This window comes from Osmerus mordax, chromosome 22, assembly GCF_038355195.1.
Source record: "Osmerus mordax isolate fOsmMor3 chromosome 22, fOsmMor3.pri, whole genome shotgun sequence".
Taxonomy (NCBI): domain Eukaryota; kingdom Metazoa; phylum Chordata; class Actinopteri; order Osmeriformes; family Osmeridae; genus Osmerus; species Osmerus mordax.
The window spans coordinates 13548176-13558175 of NC_090071.1; the positions used below are offsets into that span (position 1 = coordinate 13548176).

The window sequence follows — 10000 nt, forward strand, 5'->3', positions numbered from 1 at the left end:
GACAAAGTTAGAGGAAGTGTTGGTCAATTTTACATCTGATATTTTGTTATTGCAGGAAACAAAATGGGCACAAGCCAAAATACCAGAAATCAAAAAAAGATGGAGGGGGATGTTGTTTGTGAACTGTGGAACAGACAGATCATGTGGGGTGGCCATACTTATAAAAGAAAATGTGTTGGAAAATGTAAAGGAAATATTTAATGATGGGAAAGGAAGGGTAATAGCTATAGAGTTTGATATAAATAATGTAACTTTTCGATTAATTAATGTCTATGCACCTAATAGAGGAAGTGAAAAAACTGTTTTCTTTGTTTCCTTGGGGCTGCTCTGCTCAGGGAATTGTATTCTGGTGGGAGATTTCAATGTGTTCTGTACCAAGTTGGATGTCTATAGGGTTGATAAGTTTCGACAAGATGCAGCACGGACCAGTTTTTTAAAGATGATGAGGGACAATGAGTTGATTGATGTATGGAGGATGGGTAATGCAAACAAAAGAGAATTTTCTAGGAGGTTGATAGTGGAGGGAGTTTTAAAACAAAGCAGGATAGATTTATGTTTGGCGTTTCAAGATATAGCAAATAAAGTACACAACATACAGTATACATTTACTGGATATAGTGATCATGCAGCAATCACATTTCATTTGGGGGACAGACAAAGAGGGAAAGGGGGTGGAGTTTGGTGTTTGAATGCAAGTGTGTTGTCTGAGACAGAATATAAGGAGAAGGTGAAGGAGTGTGTTAGTGAGCAAATTAAGTGTGAGATGTTCGAAGTGGATGTGTGTGGTTGGTGGGAAGGTGTCAAAAGATTGGTGAAAAACTTAAGTATAAGGTATTGTCAAAACAGGAACCGAGTGAGAAAGAGAAAGGAATGTGTGCTGAGGGAAAGAATGGTGGAGGAATTAACACTAATGGATGAAAATCCAAATAGAGGTATTGGGGCATACATAAAAATCAAAGGGGAATTAGAAGCTTATGAGAAAGAAAGATGTCAAGGGGCAATAATTAGGAGCAGGGCTCAATATGTGGTGGAAGGGGAAAAATGTACATCTTTTTTCCTGGGGCTGGAAAAGCAGAAACAGTGCAAAACGTATATACGGGAAATAGAAAATGAGGAGGGGAAGATAGTGAATGATTATGTAGGGGTTTTGGAAACGGTGCAGGGGTTTTATAGCAATTTGTTTAAGAAAGGTGGTGTGGATCAGGGTAGTATGGGAGAGGTGTTAGAAACAGTTGAGGCTAGGTTGACAGACAGTGATAGAGAAGTATGTGAAATGGATTTGTCAGAGTTTGAAGTAAAAGCGGCTATCAAGAGTCTGTCGACTGGTAAGAGTCCCGGCTCGGATGGCCTAACAAGTGAGTTTTATAGATGTTTTAGTGAGGTGTTAAGTCCCATTTTGTTGAAGGTATACAAAGAAATGGAAAGGAGAGAGCAGGTTAGTGAGGATATGTCAACAGGCTTAATCACTATCTTATACAAGAAAAAGGGGAATCAAATGCATTTAGGGAATTACAGAGGGATTAGTTTATTAAATACGGATTATAAGATTTTAGCAAAGGTATTAGCGAATAGAATTAAATCAGTAGTAGGGTCCATTGTTTCAGCAACACAGGCGTATGGTATTCCAGGGAGAGATATAGCGGACACAATAGGGTCAGTCAGAGATGTGGTACGGTATATGACAGAGGAGGGGGGTATAGTTTTGAGTGTTGATTTTAATAAGGCTTTTGATAGAGTGGAGCATGAGTTTATGTTTAGAACATTAGAGAAATTTGGTTTTGGAGATAGATTTGTGAAGTGGATTAGGTTGTTGTACAGTAGTGCAAAGAGTAGGGTTAAGTGTAATGGAGTAGTGACAGACAGTTTCAGTTTAGGGAGATCAGTGAGGCAGGGTTGTCCATTATCTGCTTTATTGTACAGTATAACAACAGAACCTTTGGCCACAATGTTAAAAAAAGATCAGTACATACAGGGCATCATCATACCTGGCGGAGAAAGGAGTTTAATTCATCAATATGCAGACGACACAAACATAACAGTAAAAAACTTGGACAGTGTGAGGAGGGTGATCAAACTATTAGAAGTGTATGGGAAGGCATCAGGAGCAAAAATGAACATAGAAAAGTCTGAAATCCTGTGTGTTGGAAATGTGGATATGCAGGGATGTGAGATACCGTTAAAAGTGGCAAAAGAGATGATTAAGGTGTTAGGGGTGAATGTAGGTGTAAATGCCAACGAGGCGAGAGATGTTACATGGACAGGGGTTCTGAACAAGGTGAAGCAGAGTTTAAATTTGTGGAAAAGGAGGAGGTTGAGGTTGAGGGGGAGGGTTATAGTCGTGAATTGTTTGATCTTATCGCAGGTGAACCATGTGTTGGCTGCACTGGATTTACCATTGTGGGTGGTGAAGGATTTAAACAGGGCTATCGATATTTTCTTGTGGGATGGTAAGCAGGCAAAAGTTAAGCATAGAGTGTTAATGAATGAATATAAGAATGGGGGTTTAAAATTGATAGATGTAGAAGTGAAGAAAAGGGCATTGAGGGTAAAGCTTGTTAAGAAATATCTGTATAATTGTAATCAGTATTGTTGGATGGGGTTTTTTGAGGAGTATTTGCATGAGTATGGTGGATGTGGTGTGAACGGTCTTTTAATGATTTTCAACAAACGCAGGTGTGAGGGGATGTCAAGATTTTATAGGGAGGTATTTGAAGCATGGGGGAACTATTTGAAGCATGTGAAGTATGAGTGTGGAAATAAGGCTGAGGTTGCGAATCAGCCCATCTTTCATAACCCCAAATTGACTCACAACAACAGAGTGTTGGTCAGCCAGTGTTTTGAGGAAGCAGGAGTGAAGCAGGTTAAACACTTACTAACTGAAAGTAGTGACAGGTTCAAATCAGAACAGGAAATTATAGAGACCATCCATAGAGTGAATACGGGTGTGGGAAAGTACATAATAAAAGGAATGTATCAGAAGGTTATGGATGCTTTAAGTCCAGAGTGGAGAAAACACATGTTAGGGGAAGGAAGTGTTGGCGAGCCGGAGAGGATGGTGGAATTGAATGTAGAGAGCAAGGGCAAAGGAGTCAAATTTAAAGAGGTACGAACTAAATGTGTTTATATGGTTTTTCTGGGGGATGGTATGGAGAGACCAACTTCAGAGAAAGTATGGGCAAAGGTTTTTGTGGATTTTGATGTTACTGAAGTGTGGGGTAATTTGAATGTAAAATACAATTGTATAGAGTGCGAGCATAATGATTTCAAAATAAGGCACAATAGAATATTCACAAACGTTGTTTTGCATCAAATTGATAATAACATCAGTAGATTGTGTGATGTATGTAAAGGAACTGATGAGAACTTTAACCATTACTTTGTTGAATGTCCCATGTTGGTTGGGTTGTTTGCCAAAATTAAGGAGTTGTTAAGTAAACACTGTGGGGTCAAAGTGGGAAATACTGTAGAATGGAAGAAACTTTTGTTATTTGGAGTGCTGGGGAAAGTAAAAGGGGTTAATGTTAATTTGGTAAACGCAGTTTTGAGTCACGTACGGTATGCTATTGTGTATCGAAGAAATCTGGCACATTATGAGGGGAGGGTAATTCCAGTTTGGGAATGGTTTGTGTCAATGTTTAAAAAACATGTGAGGCTGGTGTACATGCTGAAGAGAGAAGACTTTCATAACTGCTTTGTGAAAAACAGCTCTTTAATCATGGTGACAGGAGCTGAGAGTTTAAGTTTTAATTTATGATGTGGCGTTAATTTTCCATGTAAGCATTCATGTGGTCTGTAGCCATTTTGTGTCTTCTGTAAATAATTGAAAACCTGTAAAAAGTATTTTTTATAATAAAAAGAGAAAAAAAAAAAACCAGCATGGCAACGCCCGATCTCGTCCGATCTCGGAAGCTAAGCAAGGTTGGGCCTGGTTAGTACTTGGATGGGAGACCGCCTGGGAATACCAGGTGCTGTATGCTCTTTTGCTCACTTGCAATATGCACAAGTAGTCCTTCATGAAAGGGGCTGGAAGCTGCTGTCATTTTGCCGAGAGAGAGAGACCACCTTGCATTGTCAAATACCAAATCTGGTTATGAATAAGTAGCCTATGGTTGTCGACGTATTTCGTACGGCCAAACCAGCATGGCAACGCCCGATCTCGTCCGATCTCGGAAGCTAAGCAAGGTTGGGCCTGGTTAGTACTTGGATGGGAGACCGCCTGGGAATACCAGGTGCTGTATGCTCTTGTGCTCACTTGCAATATGCACAAGTAGTCCTTCATGAAAGGGGCTGGAAGCTGCTTTCATTTTCCTGAGAGAGAGAGAGAGAGAGACCACCTTGCATTGTCAAATACCAAAACTGGTTATGAATAAGTAGCCTATGGTTGTCGACGTATTTCGTACGGCCAAACCAGCATGGCAACGCCCCTTTTCAGGAAGTGAATCCAGGAAGTGTTGGACAGAGAGCAGGTGGACTCAGTGTTTGTTTGGAGCGTTTTTTTTTTTTTTTTTTTTTTTCTTCTGTTTGCTACATTTTCTCATCTGGTGGTTCCTTGTGTTTTGGAATTGAAAGCGGTGTTCACTGAAGCACTTAATCCCCCGACAGCTTTTGCTGATTGGGGGACTTTTGTAAGAAGATGGAAAATACAATGGTGAAGGAGGCGGTGAACAAACAACAGGAGGAGGATTTTGCTGGTGGAAGAGCGGATCTGAAATTTGAAAAGGATTTGACTGTAGCTGTGGAGATTGCTGGTGAGGAACGGATTACGATGATGGAGCTGTTGAGAGGAATAAAGGCAGTTTGTGGACTGGTTTGTGGCTGCCGCTTCAAGGACCCCAAGAGGTATGAAGTTACCATGTCGAGCTTAAGAGGGAAGGAGAAATTGGTGGATGGCTTTAAAATACGGCTAAGCAAGGTTGGGCCTGGTTAGTACTTGGATGGGAGACCGCCTGGGAATACCAGGTGCTGTATGCTCTTTTGCTCACTTGCAATATGCACAAGTAGTCCTTCATGAAAGGGGCTGGAAGCTGCTTTCATTTTGCCGAGAGAGAGAGACCACCTTGCATTGTCAAATACCAAATCTGGTTATGAATAAGTAGCCTATGGTTGTCGACGTATTTTGTACGGCCAAACCAGCATGGCAACGCCCCCTTTCTGTGACAAACCAGGAAGTGAGTGCGCCGAGAGCAGGTGGAGAGTGTTTTTTCATAGTACGTTTTTGTCGTTATACGGTGTCATTTCGTTTCTTTCTTTCATTTTTTGTCCGTAAATAGTTTTGTGTTTGTGTTAGTTGCCTTTCCCCCAGCAGCTTTTGCTGTTTGGGGGACTTTTTGTGGTTCTGTGTTTTATGTCGCGGACGGCTAGCATGGCAACGAACAATGGACTGGATTTAACAATGGAACAGCCTGTGGACAAAAGGAGTGAAGGAGGACAACCGAAGGACAAACAAACAACTAACGGGGCAAACGTGCCGATTGAAGGTGGACAAAAGGAGAGAGTCAAGGACGGTGAGAGAGACAAATATGGGAAGGAGTTGACTGTGGAAGTGGTGGTGGAAGGAACTGAAAACATTTCCACAATGGACTTGTGCAAGGAGGTGAAGAAGCAGTGTGGAGTGGTGCTTGGCTGCAGGACGAGAGGTGACAGGAAATATGAGCTCACCATGAAGGACAATGACGGGAAGGTGAAGCTCATGGATGGCATCAGAGTGAGAGGGGCTCTGGTGCATGGCAGTGACATTGTAAATAATGAGATGGTGGTGTCATTCATCAACCTGCCGGTGTATCTGCAGGATTGGAGAATTATAGCGAGACTGGAGGAGTGGGGAGTACAGGCCATCTCGACTGTTAAGCGTCGAGTGTGGCCGGGAACGGAGATTGTGGATGGGACACGCTTTTTAAAGGTGCGTTTCACGGAGCAGGTCCGTTCGCTCCCATACTCCACCAAGTTTGAGACTTTGAGAGGCACTGAATACTTTAGGGTTATCCATGACCGGCAGGTGAGAGTCTGTCGGTTGTGCATCAAGCCGGGGCATATTTTTAAGGACTGCCCAGAATTCAAATGTTTCCGCTGTGGCAAGGCTGGGCACTACGCAAGGGAGTGCGTCCAGGGGAACGCGGAGGAAGAGGATGTGGAAGGGAGCAAGCGGGGAAAGGACGTCCAGACCATGGAGCTGAACGAGGAGGAAGGGGAGGAATTGGCTGATGAGGAGGAGGAGGGAGGCGGCGATCTCAAGACAGGACAGAGCTCGGGAGCAGAGGACGCGAGCGAGGTTGGAGGAGACGACGGGGACCAGGAAGACACGCAGGACGAGCTGGACAGCGAGATGGAGGACGTGGAAGAGGGAGAGGAGGGCATGGAGCAAGGAGGTGGCAGAAGGAAGGGGAGGGCCGGAGCGGCAACTAAGGAGAAGCGGCGGAAAGCGTTGGGGAAGAAAGGCGAGGACGTGCTGCGGCTGGAGGGGCTGCCACAGAGGAATAGAGGAGGGCGAAAGAAGTTGGTGGAGGAGGAGGCGTTGAAACACGCAGTCACGGTGGCAGCACGACGGCGGGATGAGAGGGACGCTGAGACGGACCAAAGACGGGGGCTGCGGAATGGCGAACAGCTGGGAGATGGCAAGTGACAATTTTCATATGATTGGTTTTGTTTATTTCTTTTGTGGGTTTGCTCTCATGACCACTGTAACATCTGTAAATGTTAATGGCCTAAGAGCCAGAAGGAAAATGAAGGAACTGGTGTATGTATATAGGAGTGATATTATGTGTATACAAGAAACAAACTGGGATGAGGACAAGGTGAAGGAGATGAGGGAGGAATGGGAAGGTGACATGTTTTACAATAATGGGGCTAGGAACGCACGGGGGGTGGCGATTTTAATTAAGAAGGATAAGGTGGAAGAGGCCAGGGAGGTGTACAGGGATGAGATAGGGCGGATTTTAGTCATTGAGTTCAGATATAGGGAGGTAGAATTTAGATTAATAAATGTCTATGTGCCAAATATAGAGTTAGATAAGAGGGGTGTATTACAGGAGTTAGAGGGGTTGATAACTGGGAGGTGCATAATAGTGGGGGATTTCAATACTAAATGCAGTAGATTAGATGTAGGGAAGGGGGTAGAATTTAGATGGGAAATGTCGAGGAGTATTTTGCTGAATATAATAAGGGACAAAGGATTGATTGATGTGTGGAGAAATGAGCATCCAGACATGAGGGAGTTCACGAGGAGGCAGATGAGGGAAGGTGTTTTGAAACAGAGTAGGATAGATTTAGTTTTAGTACAGGGGGAAATGGTAGGATATGTGGATAGTATAAGACACCAGGGAAATAGCTTTAGTGATCATGATGCTGTTAGGTTTAGAATTAAGGTAGGGCAAGAGGAGGTAGGTGGAGGATTGTGGATATTGAATGCAGGGTATATTGAGGAGGAAGAGTATGAGCAGCAGATTAGGGAGTTATTAGGTAGGGAAACGGAGAGGGTAGAAGAGTATAGGGAGGTTGATAGGGTGGATGAGAGTGTAGGGGAGAGATGGGAGGTGGTGAAGGATATGATTAAATCAATCAGTATCAGGTATAGTAGGAAAAGGAAAAGAAGGAGGGTGAAGGAAGAACAGGGTTTGAGGGAAAGGCTGAGGGTGGAGTTAAACAGGGCCGAGGATGAGGAGGGGTATAGTATGGAGAGTTATTTAGAGGCAAAAATGGATTTAGACAGGTTTGAGAGGGAAAAATGTAGAGGGGCAATTTTGAGGAGTAAGGCGGTATATGCTCTGGAGGGGGAGAAATGTACCGGATATTTCTTAGGGCTGGAGAAGAGAAAGCAGGGTAGGACATATATACATGAAATCAATAATAAGGAGGGGGTGACAACAAATGATTACGTGGAGATACTGGAGAGGGTGCAGGAGTTTTATGGGGAATTGTATCAGAGAGGAGGAGTGGATGAGGGCAGCATGGAGGAGGTGTTGGATAGTATGGAAAGTGAGTTAGGGGAGATGGATAGGGGGTGGTGTGACAGGGAAATTAATGGGGCAGAGGTGATAGAAGCGATAGGGGGTCTGAACAGTGGGAAGAGCCCGGGGAGTGATGGGATAGGGACAGAGTTTTACAAGGTGTATAAAAACCAGGTGGCACCAATTTTAGTGGAAGTATTTAGAGGGATGGAGAGAACAGGGATAGTACAGAGTAGAATGGTGGAGGGTGTAATCACTATATTGTACAAGAAGGGAAGTAAATTGGATCTGGGGAACTATAGGCCCATTAGTTTATTGAATGTAGACTATAAAATACTGACCAAAGTGTTAGCGAATAGGATGAAGAGAGTCATAGGGGGGATAGTGCAGCCAACACAAAGTTATAGTGTGCCAGGTAGGGATATAGCAGACACGATAGGGACAGTTAGGGACGTGATAGAATACTTGAAGAGAGATAAGATAGGGGGAGTGGTAATAGGGATAGACTGGAATAAAGCATTTGATAGAGTAGAGCATGAGTTTTTGTACAGGGTATTGGGGAAGGTAGGGTTTGGGGACAGAATGGTGGGTTGGGTGAGGAGGTTATATGGGAGTGCCAGGAGCTGTGTAAAGGTGAATGGAGTGTTGACCGATAGATTTGAGGTGGGGAGGTCTGTGAGGCAGGGATGTCCTCTATCTGCACTATTATATGCCATCTGTGCAGAGCCTCTGGCCACACTGATTAAGAGGGACCAGGGGGTGACAGGGATTGGGCTGCCATATGGGGGGATATGTGTAGTCAACCAGTATGCCGATGATACCACAATCACAGTGAGGGATGGGGAAAGTGTGAAAAGGGTGCTAGAGCTGGTGGAGAAATATGGACAAGCGTCAGGGGCAAGGATTAATAAGGACAAGTCAGAAATAATGTATATAGGACGGGTGGAGAGAGAAGACGTGGGGTTAAGGGTAGAGGAGAAATATATAAAAGTATTGGGTGTGCATCTAGGAGTGGACAGTCGGGAGGCGAGGGATGTGACTTGGACAGGGGTGATTAATAAAATAAGGACTGTATGTATATCGTGGAGAGGGCGAAGATTGCGTTTAAAGGGAAAGGTCATTGTGGTAAATAGTTTGTTACTCTCAGTGTGTGTATATGTGATGAACGTCATTGACATGCCAGAGTGGGTTATGAATGCTCTAAATAAAATAGTGTGTGATTTCATGTGGGACGGGAAAGGTGTTAAAATTGCAAAGAACACTCTGGTGGGGAAATGGTGGGAGGGAGGTCTGAACTTAGTGGATTTGGAAACAAAGAAGACTGCACTGAGGATAAAAACTGTGAGAAAATATATGGTTGGACAATGGGACTATGGGTGGAAGGAGTTGTTAAGGAAATATGTTAATGATGTGGGAGGGATGGGGGACAGTGCTTGGTACATGGGGTTCAAGCAGTCAATGACGGTTGGAATACCAGAGATATACAGGGAGGTGCTGGAGGCTTGGAGAAGGATTCTGCCAAAGGTAGAATATGATTGTGGGACTTTAACTGGGATTGTGAATCTGCCTCTGTTTTTAAATGAGAAGATCAAGTGGAACCAAAAAACCTTGTATGAGCCCAAGTTCTTCTTCGGAGGCATTAAGCAGGTGAAGGACATTGTTTATGAGGCCATCCCGGGATTTCTCAGAGGGAACTGTATATACGACACGGTGTGTGAGTGGGAGGGAATGGAGAGCAGAGAGGAAGTTTGCAAGATATATGAAAAAATCAAGTCAAGCATACCTTTGGAATGGGCTACTCTCTTGCAAACACAATGTATGTTTCATAGGGATGACTGTATGCCGGTGATGTATGTCATGGAGGATGGCGAGAAATGTATGATGGACAGTATGAGTGTAAAGAAAATATATGGATGGTTAATTGTTAATATGTTCAAGGCGCCAGCGGCGGAGAAGGTGTGGAGTGGAGTATTTGTGGATATGGAGGTGAAGAAAATTTGGTCAAACTTAAACATCAAATATAACACCATTGAATGCGAAAATAATGACTTTCTGAT

The 10000-nt window shown here is 43.7% G+C and overlaps 1 non-coding gene and 1 pseudogene across 1 annotated transcript; both read left to right on the plus strand.

Annotated features, from left to right (window-relative positions):
- Window positions 1–3858: 3858 nt before the first annotated feature.
- LOC136966696 (5S ribosomal RNA) lies at window positions 3859–3977 on the plus strand (annotated as a pseudogene).
- A 145-nt stretch (window positions 3978–4122) lies between these two features.
- On the plus strand, window positions 4123–4241 carry LOC136966559 (5S ribosomal RNA). The gene has a single exon (XR_010879382.1). It is a non-coding gene; the product is annotated as a 5S ribosomal RNA (ribosomal RNA).
- Window positions 4242–10000: the final 5759 nt, after the last annotated feature.